The sequence below is a fragment of the Lissotriton vulgaris genome, unplaced genomic scaffold, assembly GCF_964263255.1.
Source record: "Lissotriton vulgaris unplaced genomic scaffold, aLisVul1.2 SCAFFOLD_753, whole genome shotgun sequence".
NCBI lineage: Eukaryota > Metazoa > Chordata > Amphibia > Caudata > Salamandridae > Lissotriton > Lissotriton vulgaris.
The window spans coordinates 583,143-594,852 of record NW_028248913.1 but is presented as its reverse complement, the minus strand read 5'-3'; positions in this window follow the sequence as shown (position 1 = coordinate 594,852).

Below are 11,710 nucleotides of genomic sequence, written 5' to 3'. Positions count from 1 at the left end.
GGGCACCAGTCCTGCTACAAAAACAACAAACAAGGGGCCGTTCAATTCTTTTTGGTGGCCTGCTTGTTTGACTGTGCTGGAAACATAAATCCAAAGGTTAATTCTCAGGTAGACAATGTCTTAATTTAGAATCCTGAAACGCCCTTCCTAAATCCTGTTCCAACACAGAGTCAACGCGTTTCAAACCCGGACATATTTAAGGGTTCTCCTCAGGACATGGACTGGAAAGTGGCCTGTACTGTGGGACACACAAATGAATACATGATCGGTGTGAGAAAACTGATACATTTATTTTCTGACTCACACTCCTTACAACTTAAGCTAGATGTACCTGATGCAAAGTCTTGATGGAGCGACTGTGTAGCTTCTCACGGGGGCACTGAGATTCTGCAGGTGTACAAAATATAAAAAATACCCAAAGTCGCTACAGTATTGTGTTCATGGACTCAGCTGACATAAAAACATATGCGTAATTCATAATCCTACCTCGCAGTATTTTTTCGGGTCTGTTCTCGATCTATTGAGGTTTTTTGTGGTCCCCGGTGCTGTGGACAACGATTGAACAACGATTTAGTCATTCTTGCTGAAGGTGTATGTCTGACATTCAACTCTGCTGAGAGGCAGGGGAGTTTTTTACATACCTTAAAACTTCTAAAGGGAGACTATCCTGGTTTAATCACATTTGTCAAAGAGATGTACATTACAAATGATATCCACTGGGTCTGTAAATGTGACACAAAGAAGGCATTTCAAAAGCTTATCTTTACAACTACCTCGAATTGCAAACTGGGTCTTGTCTTTAGCTTACTTGTGCTCCGTATGTTTCCTCTCGTTACAACGAACCGCTGGCAGCTTCTGTGTTGGACGTCAATGCGCGTCTCGAGGCGTGTGCGTTTTTTGAAATCTTTAAAGGAGCCATTTCATTGTGGCCGATCGCTGGGGCGCTTGGTCTTTGTAGTACATTTCCTATATCTGCCCAACTACTCTGCCTCTCAGTGTTCTATGTGTTATTTTCTGGAATCCCTGGAGCTGCCTCTTCTTTTGTCATATTTGTATAGTCAGAGGCTATATCATTGTAGACAGGAGTTTCTTGATGAACTGGTATTTGGGTCTCAAGAGGCACACATTCCATGGCTTTATTGCATAGTCCTTCCTGTCTTACTGCAGGTTTATCAAAAGTGATTCGTCTCTCAGTTTGAACCTCTTGGATCGTAGCCAGATTTGTTCGTCTGCTACATCTTTGGAGTCCACCGGGCCAACTACTTATTATCGGCCACATGTTGTGATTTGACCAGGTCGATGGACACAACTCTGTTCTCCTTTCGTCCAGCAAGGGGCGGTAGTAACACTGATCCTGTTCCAAGGATAGCTAACACAGGCACTGGTTTTCTGTAAGAAGGCCCAAATTCCTTCTCCACCGCAATTTTCTCTCTGACTAGATCCCCGATCTTTGGAATCCAGACAGGCCTTTCTGTGACAGGTGGGTTTTTTTCAGTGGTCGTTGACTTCTGTATTGTGTTGCTCAGACTTTTTCTTGTTTCATTTAAGTCCTGCAAAACAGCCAAACAGTCTTTGATATCAAAAGGTTTTTGTTCCACCACTGTATGACAATCAAGATCCTGGATGAGCATTTTAGTACCAAAAGCATTTCATATGGAGTGATTCCCCCCAGAGAAGATCTTGGCAAATTATTAAGACTACGTTGGACACTTATTAGTTGTTTGACCCACCCGTCACCCGAACCTAATACCCTAGCTGTTATAGATTGCTTTATGTCTTGTTTTTTTCTTTCCACAACTGCATTACCCTCAGGATGGAAGAGACTAGAATACCGCAATGCAACGCCCAAGCTGACCATGGCTTCTTTGTAAGCTTGAGAGCTAAACGCAGGTCCTTTGTCGGAATGTAGCGTGCCGATTGCGTATGCGCTGATAAAGACTCGCAAACAGGTCTGGCTTCAACCGAGCGTCCTAGCAATAACCAAATGAATCTTGAGCAGGAATCCACTGCAACCATTAAATATTTATAATTACCATCCCTTTGCAAGGGACCACAGTGGTCCAGGTAAACACACGCTAATGGTTTATCTGAAATAAGATGGGGCGTCTGCGCAGGACGTTTCACTGTTGAAACCTTCATTTTCTGACAGATTTCACATTCCAGAACATAGTTTCTAGTTTGTTTCCTCAAGCGTGGTCACCAGTTTCTCTGTTTTAATAATGACACTGTGGCGGTAAAACCTGCATGTGCAGAGGCGAGCCCTTCATGTGCTGCTAAGATTAGTCCTAACCTATGTTCCATGTTTGGAATTACCCTATCCCCCACTTCAGGAATTCGAGCAAAAGGAACAATATTTGCATCAGTTATATATGAGTACTTGAGTGGAAAGCCTTTTGGAAGTGTTTTACCACTGTATTTTACTCAGGCAATGACAGCTTGCATTATTTTGCTGTCTATTTTTGTTTTTGAACAAGTGATTGCAGCTACGGAAGCCGTTTGCACAGCTGCCTTCGCGGCTTCATCAGCCAATTAATTCACTGAAATGTGAACGCCATCACGCTGATGACTCAGTGTATGTATCACATGAGTCTTTTGTAGTTCTTTCTGTAATAGAACTACTTGTTCCCAAAGCAACTTATGCTTGATTGTGCCACCTTTTGCGTCCTTGAACGTGTTTTGAACTCAGTTCGGCAAGTATTCATTGTAAGATTGAATGCAGTACTACGAATCGCACACTATGAGTGTGAGGGATTGAGTTTTTGTGATCATTGGTCGGAATTTACCATCGGGCCAGCGACCTTTAACAATCGCACACCCGGCACTATAAGCTTGTTTTCCCCCAATTGCCGGTTGTGCTGATCCGTCTGTTTAAATTATACATTCATATTGTTCTAGAGGCAGAATCTCAACAGGCAGAGGACATTCTTGTTCATATTATAGAAATTCTTGAGTTTTCAAGAAAGGATCAAAAACGTATTCAACGCCTGTTGCAGCAAGACAGTTAACCCATTGTATCCATCTCAGATGTAAAGCATTAGCATTTGGAATGCTCACTTTTGTCACTGCCTCTAGGGCAGGTACAGGTGTAACGACCATTATGCGTTTACCCTGTGCAAGTGCTCTCTCTTTTGCTACTGCAGTTTGAACCGCCATCAGAATCTTTTCTGTTGAAGTGAATTTCATTTCAGCTTGTGTGTACAAGTGTGATTTATAAGCTATTGGTTCCTTTTTACCTTCATTAAAGGTTAGGTATGTGAATCTGCATCTCCCTGGGAGGATTCGGATTACAAGATTGCGTATGTTGTCGTGCGTCTGTAACTGTATTTTTGCTAACATATCAGTTTGCAAAGAACACAAAATTTCTGGATGTCAGGATAGAAACACTTAGTTTGCCAAATATAGTTGACCTATCTGCATCCCAACTCTTAACAGACTCTCAATTAAGTCTGGCATTAGAAAAATCACCGGACTTACTCATTAATCACACGCCGGAAGAAGTGAGGAAAACACAGTCACTGGGTAAGAGAGAGGGTGCCATACCAAAGCAAAAGAAACAAGCCAAAGCGGCATTGGCCAAAGAGAAAAATGCACCAACGAGAAAATCTAGCAAAGTAAAACATAACCAAACAAAAAATGGTAGCATTAGATTTACCCCTGGTGAGATCACAGAAGGTCTGGAATTAGAAAGCATAGAAACACCCGCAGTAGGGGGGGATACGCACAATTGTTGCGATGCAACACGTAGCTTGCTAGTAAAAATTGAGGAACTTTTTAGATCTTATTTTTCCCCAATAGAAACCAGACTCTCAATTATTGAGAAACAACTAGCCGGGTTGCACGCTTTACCTAACCCCTAAGACTGCCACGAATACATCTAACCCTGGGCCCTCTCTAACAGGTGGGACTAAAACTAAAATTGGAAATAATAACACCTTTGTCACAGGGCCCAAGAAGACCACAGCACAAGTGTTGAGCACTACCGTAACAACAAAGACATCAGTAGCTCAGGCAAATAAAAACCCTGTGAAACCGACAAATGATATTGCACCCCCCCAATCCACCAAACAAGTTGAAAGCCAAGCTAAGCCAACCCCTGTGCTCCCGGACAAGGATCAGAAGAAGGGAGATAAAGAGCATAGACGTGCGGTTCACCTCCCCCCAGAGGCTAGCTCATTGGTAGTAGTCATGACCGGGGTTCCAGAGGTAGCGGATCACATCACTGAAACAAGTTGGTCTTTAAAAAATAAAATACAACATTGGCTTAATGTCAACCCACCACTACCTTACACTACACTAGTAGGATTCTAACTGTTCGCAGAGTACCCTGGATAGGAAAAGAGCGTAAGACTACCCAGGGAGACTGTGTTATAATTAACTTTGAGGATCCTCGTACTGTAGACTATATATGCTCTTGGAACACACAAGGTTCATATAAACATATTGAGACAAAAAGACTCTCCTTTTTCTATCCCCCAAGGAGTCGTGTCTGGCCAGGCCACGATAGGAATTGGAGTAGAGTAGGCTACCAAGATTGGGGTGAAGAATTGGGAAGTTGGGGGGGAACATGGGCGATTGGGGAGGAAACATGGGAAGAGAAGTAGGCCCCATGGACAATTAAATGGGGCTTCCGACCTATAACAGACATAGCTGTTTAGATATGGTCGACTGACTGATACCAGCCATCAACCCACATAAAGAACAGGATGATTACAGCAAGTATAATAGTAGAATTAACCAGGATCCCCATGCTAATCAGACTCCCAATCTCTCGCCCACGAGGACAAACAATGATAAACAGGAAATAATAACATTAACAACTAGTAGTAGCCAGGGCACAGATAGTCTATCACACGTAAGGGAAATGCCACCAGAAAGGACTGTAATCGTTGAAAGCACGATAGATGTCAGCACTAATATACTTAACACACCAACTAAGTCTAACTCTGATCTTTCTATCCTTAGTTGGAATGTGGCTGGCCTGGAACCAAGATTGTCTGATCCAAATTGGTTAGAGATTATGGATATGGATATGGATAAGACGGAGGACGCGGAAGTGCAAATATTTCTGGATATGACATCCTCCGCGGGGTTCAATTTGTACTTACGGGCACCTACACATGACAAAGGGCACATTTTAGACCAAATCTTCTCTACTGAACCAGTTACCATATCCTCCCTCACCCCAGTCCTTTGGTCAGACCATTTTTTAGCCAATTTTTAGATTGCACATCTCACAGCGACCCCACGTGATGGTCAGTTGCGCGAGGTTCGCACTTCCAGAGCCTTTCACAAAATCTCTCCAGCCATGCTCACTCAGGCCTTAGAGACCTATCCATGCGTACTCACAGGCAAGCTGGGTGACGATGTCAACCTCTTTCAGGACTGGCTTACTGCACGTTTCGCAGCCCTTGCTCCGCCGCGGAAGGCTAGGCCACTTCCGGCAAAAGCTTCTGCCCCCTGGTTCTCTGCAGCCTTGGCGGGCAAAAGAAGGTACTGCAAGAAGCTCGAAAGAGATTGGCGGAAGCAGTATGATTCAACCTCCAAGCAGACTTACAGAGCAGCTGTGAAAGAATATCATAGGGATATTACAGCAGAAAAGAAATCCTATCTAGTTGGAAGGATTGAGGAAGCAGATAGCTCCTGTAAAGAAATATTTAAGATCGTTAAAGAGTTTATTTCTCCCACCTGCTGTATCCCCACGTCTTCCTTTTCGGAACCATGGATAACTGAACTAGCAGAATTTTTTACCAACAAAATTCTCACGATCCAAGCGACCTTGAAGGAAACGGATAATATCTCTGATTCCAACTCCAATCCTGGTGATTCCCCCGTCCCCTGGTCACTCCTTTCTGACTCAGGCACAGCTACTACCGGTCCTATCCTGGATTGTTTTCCAGCTTTGGAGCTCCATATCTCGTTGGACCTCCTGGTTAAACTGAAATCAGGTTCTCCCTTAGATCCTTGCCCCGCTAAATTTCTTGCGACCTTGGCCCCAGTTCTTAACCCTATTATTAATCTCATTATTAATCTGTCTCTTAGCACAGGCGAGGTTCCCACTCCCTCGAAGCAGGCCCTCGTCCTTCCCCTTATTAAAAAGCCTAACATGGACCCGAAACTTCACTCTAATTACAGACCAATCTCATTGTTGCCTGCTCTGTTGAAAATAGCAGGGAAGCATGTACACACCACCCTATCCCACTTTTTAGAGTCTAACTCCTTACTTCATCAGTCACAGTCCGGGTTTAGATCTAACCTGAGTACTGAAAGAGCTTTACTCGAGGTTACTGAGGCTGTGAAGGAAACTCTGTATAGGGATGGAAAGGCGATACTTATCATGCTCGATCTGTCGGTGGCCTTTGACACCGTTCCCCATGACCTTCTCCTTTCTAGACTTTGGGAGATAGGTCTTAGGGGAACGGTGTTCAAATGGTTCCAATCCTTTCTGGCTGACCGCAGACAAGCGATGTGGGCCCCCCCTTTCTCCACCGTGATGCCGCAGCTTGAGGTAGGGGTCCCGCAGGGTTCTATTCTTAGCCCCTCCCTCTTTAATATCTTCCTGACACCCTTAGCTGCGCTAGCGGAGGAGCATGGGGCCCAGATCGTCTCCTATGCGGATGAGACCCAGCTCTTGTTCACATGCGACAAGGGCTGTGACTTCGACGGGCTGCCATTCGGAGGTGTCTTGAGGCTGTGTTTGGTTGGGTTGGGAAGAGCGGCCTCAAGTGCAACTCGGACAAGTCCGAGATCCTTTTCTTTGGTTGTCCCACCGACCTGAGATGGAAGGAATGGTGGCCTTCGGCCATGTTCCCGCCAGCCGGTGATTCTGTAACAGCAAAGAATCTGGGCATCCAGGTGGATAACACTCTCTCCTTTAAGGCTCAAGTAGCAGGACTTACGGGGAAGTGTTTTGCCATCTTAAGGATGCTGAGGAAGTTTTTGCCGTTCCTCTCCAGGGAGCCCAGAAAGATCACGGTGCAGGCGCTGATAGGATCGGGCTTAGACTATTCTAACATCCTCTATCTAGGCCACCCCGAGTATCTCCTGACCCGTCTTCAGGTTGTCCAGAATTCGGCAGCCAGGGCCATTTACGGCCTAACCAGAAGAGCTAGGGCCAGCGACCTTCTTAGAGCGTCGCACTGGCTGCGATCTTCTCAGCCAGGGGAGAACACCTCAATCGAGTCCCAGGTGCTTCAGGCGTGCTTTGCCATCGAGTCGGGGGAAGAAAGCAGCAGAATAAGCAGGATTTTATAGCAAATTATGGACGGTCCCGGCAGAGCCTCACATACGTGCGGCCATCTTGCTCGGCGCCCTCTAGCGCCCCCCTAGCTGGCGATTTTAACGCCAAAATTTCTAATTCAGATCGACAAGGGGCAAATATCTGTAATGACAGAGTAGATAAAAGGGGGCATAAATTGGACTTGCTTATTCACGATTATATGCTAACTAACATCATGGATGAAAGCCCAACTCCTAATGATAACTATGTCCCCACATTTAGAGGAAGAGATCATTCCTCACCTATAGATTATATTTTTATGTCACCCGAACTTATTGACAGTCTTACGATGGCCAAGGTCATCGAAACTGCATTCGGGGATCATAATGCACTTGTTGCGAGTATTAGATTAGGGCCCCCGCCAGTATTTAAAACCACTATGGGGGCAAGAGATATAACCCCGCTACAAATAATCTAAGATTGAAATGGAGGAAGGTGGATAGCGGTAGTATAACAAATCAACTCACTACCAAACATCAAGATTTAATAGATTCATGCACAACAGTCGATGGGAATCACCAAAGGGTGATCTCAGACTTCACTCATTGGTGCTCAGTTATAAAAACAATTTTAACTGTCCCTAATTGTAAAATCAATACGGACCCGAAGTGGTTCGATAATAACTGCTCAGTCACAAACAGGGCCTTACTTAATGCACTGAATGCTTGTCCTAGATGTCAAATTAAAGTCAGGGAGGCAAGAAAGAGGTATAAAACTGAAATAGCGAAACGCAAGGCAACCATTCTGTCAGAACGCTGGAATGAGCTATCAGACTCAGCATCTGGGAAAAAAGGCACAATTTTCTGGGCTGCTGTAAAAAACTTGCGCAATATGGGTACACAAATGTCGGCAATAAGCTGCACCATATCCAGCCACCAGTGGGAAAATCATTTCTCTAAAGTGTATGCAACACCGTCAAATGTCAATAATGATTTTGTCTTAGGTGATTTGCGTCCCTAAGAGATTAGTCTGGGAGAGGTCATCGCCGGCATTAAACAAAGCCTTGGCAATAAAGCCCCAGGGCCAGATGGCCTCCCAATTGATATTATCAAATGGAAACCAGAACTCAGGGCGCCCATTCTGACAAATGTAATTAACAGCCTACCCTCAGTGCCTATACCCGACACATGGTCTACTAGCATAATAGTGCCTATATACAAAAAAGGTGAGCAAACAGCCCCAATGAACTATAGACCCATCTCGCTCCTAGATAATACTCTTAAAATTCTGGAAGAGTGTTATATAACAAAATTAATGAGTGGGTAGATGATACAGGGATTTTAGATTCCTGCCAAATGGGGTTTAGGAGCGGGGTTAATACAACCGAGCAATGTTTAAACTTAAATTTAGTAATTGGCAAATATACTATTGCTCGGTCTGCACCAATCTATTTACTTTTATGGATCTATCGTCCGCATTTGACCTAGTAAATAGGTCTAAATTGTGGGCGATTCTTTTAGAATATGGTCTGGATGAATCGCTTGCGTATTTGCACACTGACACAAGGGCACAAGTAAGGATCAGGATGGGGGGGAAGTGTCAGAATCCATAAAAGTAGAAAGAGGAGTCAGGCAGGGGTGCGTTTTAGCACCCCAGTTATTCATTATTTACATAAATGGATTAAACAAATCCCTCAAATCAATAACCACAGACGTCCCGAAAATACAGGGGAGACCGCTACCAACTCTGCTTTATGCAGATGACACGGTGCTTATGGGTCTAACCCCAAATGCCCTGGGTAGTTTGGTAAAAGACTTTGTGCAATATATGGAAAAACTTGACCTTAAAGTACATTTAAAAAAATCTTTTATAATGACCTGTGGCCCGGGTAAGAGACAATTAAGTGCTATTTCAGTGGGTGACGACAAACTCCACTCTACCAATACCTTTCCCTACTTAGGAATGGTTTTTGCTGCGAACGACTCGTGGAGTGGACATTTAGCCCACGCCACGAGCAAGTTCTCAAAATCCATTAACTCTATTCTTAGTCTCCCACGGCCCAGGAAAGTAGATGCTATAATAGTTATTATGAAAATTTTTAAATCTCAATGTGTACCAGTAGCTACTTATGGAGCAGAAATTTGGGGCTTTGGAAAGACACAGAGCATCCAGACAGAGGAAAACCGCTTCTGCAGAAAAATTCTTGGACCGCCTATTTCCTCCTCGGAATACATTTGCCACTGTGAACTAAATTTGCATTACATATCAGATTTTATTGCCTCCAGACCGGCAATGTTCTGGCTTGCTATTTGGAAGAATAACATGGCTGGCCTAACCCAGGACATTATAAGAGACTGTCTTTACTGTGATAAAGGGATGTCAATCCCATGGCTCTCTGGAGTGTTTAAAAAATTGAGTAGTGTGGGTAAAGGACACCTTTTTCTTGACCCAAGTAAAATCAATCCAAAAGATAAAAATGACTTAAAATTTGCATTATACGCACTTTATAGAGAAGAAAGATCGGCAAGAGAACTAATTAAACCTACAATCCAGGCTTATGTGAACAAAGATCTGTACATACATCCCATCCCTTTGTACCTTACACTTCCAATGACAAAGTGGGAAAGATCTTTGCTCTTTCGCCTCAGGGCAGGGACTGTGAGATTCTTGTTATGTTTTCCATTGAGTTTCACTGTTTTAAAATCTGGAAATAATCTTTGCCCATGTGATGACATGAGCCCGCAAACTGATTTAAATTTCTTTTTCTTTTGTAAATTTTATCAAAAATATTTTAAATGGTTTTTAGTACCGTATTTTAAAAAGCACAGACCACTTTCTCTGAAGGAATCACATTTGATGTTGTTTACCTTGAATAACGGAGAGTTGATATTTCGCACTAGCACTTTTCTAAGAATTATTACCCATGTTCGCAAAACAATTGAGAACCCCTAGTAAATCTGAGATTTATATTTATAATAGTTTTTAAATATTGTTGTTTTTAATCACTGTAATATGTTATTTGATTTGGGATTGTCTGCACTGCTTTTATGAATTTGCAAAAATTTGAATAAAGATTTTGAATTGAATTGAATTGATCTTCCACAGAGCTCTCAAAACTTAAGTTCAGACCTGAGAGATTTTCTGGGCTTGGTGCTTTAGCTGAAAAAAATGTTCCTTTTACTTGCATTAGACGCTTCTTTGCTTTCAGCCCTGTCGCTGTTTCCACTTTAGCAATTGTATTAACTTGTTTCATATGTCTCCCCATCTTGCTGTAGTTTCATTAAGCTCTGAGGCTAAGCAACAGAAATGTTAAGTCTTATTTCCTTGCAGCAATCAGACTATGAAATTTCAGGAGGATAGGGTAGCTTTTTTCTCATCCCCCCAGTGCAGGAAAGAATGAAGCATGAGAGCTACTTAAAATGGGGAAATGTTCTGTTAGCACCTGATTACAATTTTCAATTTCAACCTCACAAATTAAACCCCTCCTGGGATCGACTATTACAGTTAATTTGTCCCTTTTTTTATTTTACTGAAGTTTTAACCCACCGCTTTTCAGGCACCTTGCTGCCATATTGCCGCTTTGTCTCCCCACATTCCTCCCATTACCTTCAGTTAAGTCCTACCGGCTTCAAGGTAGCATTTATGCTTTTACTTTTGCTGCACAGCCTCACCGCTTCACCGTTTGACATCTAGATTTATGACTCAATATTGTGATATGTGGAAGTTTTGGGTGTCGATGTTTCATCAGAGAATCTAATTATATATATCAGAATTTCAATATAATACAATGTATATTAATGATTCACTGCTTTTTTTTATATTTCCACCAATATTCGCAATCACGTCGGTAGTCGTATCATCCCGCGACGGTAAATGGGGTGGCTGAGCTTGCGATTGCGTCGTCGTCACGAATATCGCATGCAAATATAAAGACCATTGAGTCAGAGTATTTCCACCCTGACCAGTTATGTAGGCTTTCACACAGATTTTTAGCCCCCGGAACAGTTCCCAAGCAATAAAATGGTGGCCGGAACTGTCTATCCAGGTTTCATCCAGAATTCTTGTTGGCGCGTACATTCGCAATTCATTGGGAAACGTTTGCAAAATATCCACGGCCAGACAAACCATTATCATTTAAATTTATTAAATACTACTGAATGGATTTACACCAAAGAAGCAAAAGGCACTTCTTTGAACAGACATCTACCTTCAAGCCACATTTGGTGTTAGTCTGTTCAGCGGCTCAGGCTGTAAAGATGGCTAAAGCTTCCTATGGGAATTAACATTACAAAGGCAACCTTATTTTGCACCACTAATTCCCAGTCCCCACTGCATGGATCACCCCTCAAACTTTCCCAATCAACAGTACCAACAGTGACACTTTTTGGGCAAAATTTCATGCAGATTGGTCAAACAACGACAACGTTATTGCCAAGTGAAAGAATGCTTTTTCTATGGAAACTAGGTTCTAACTATAACTACTTACTGGCAACC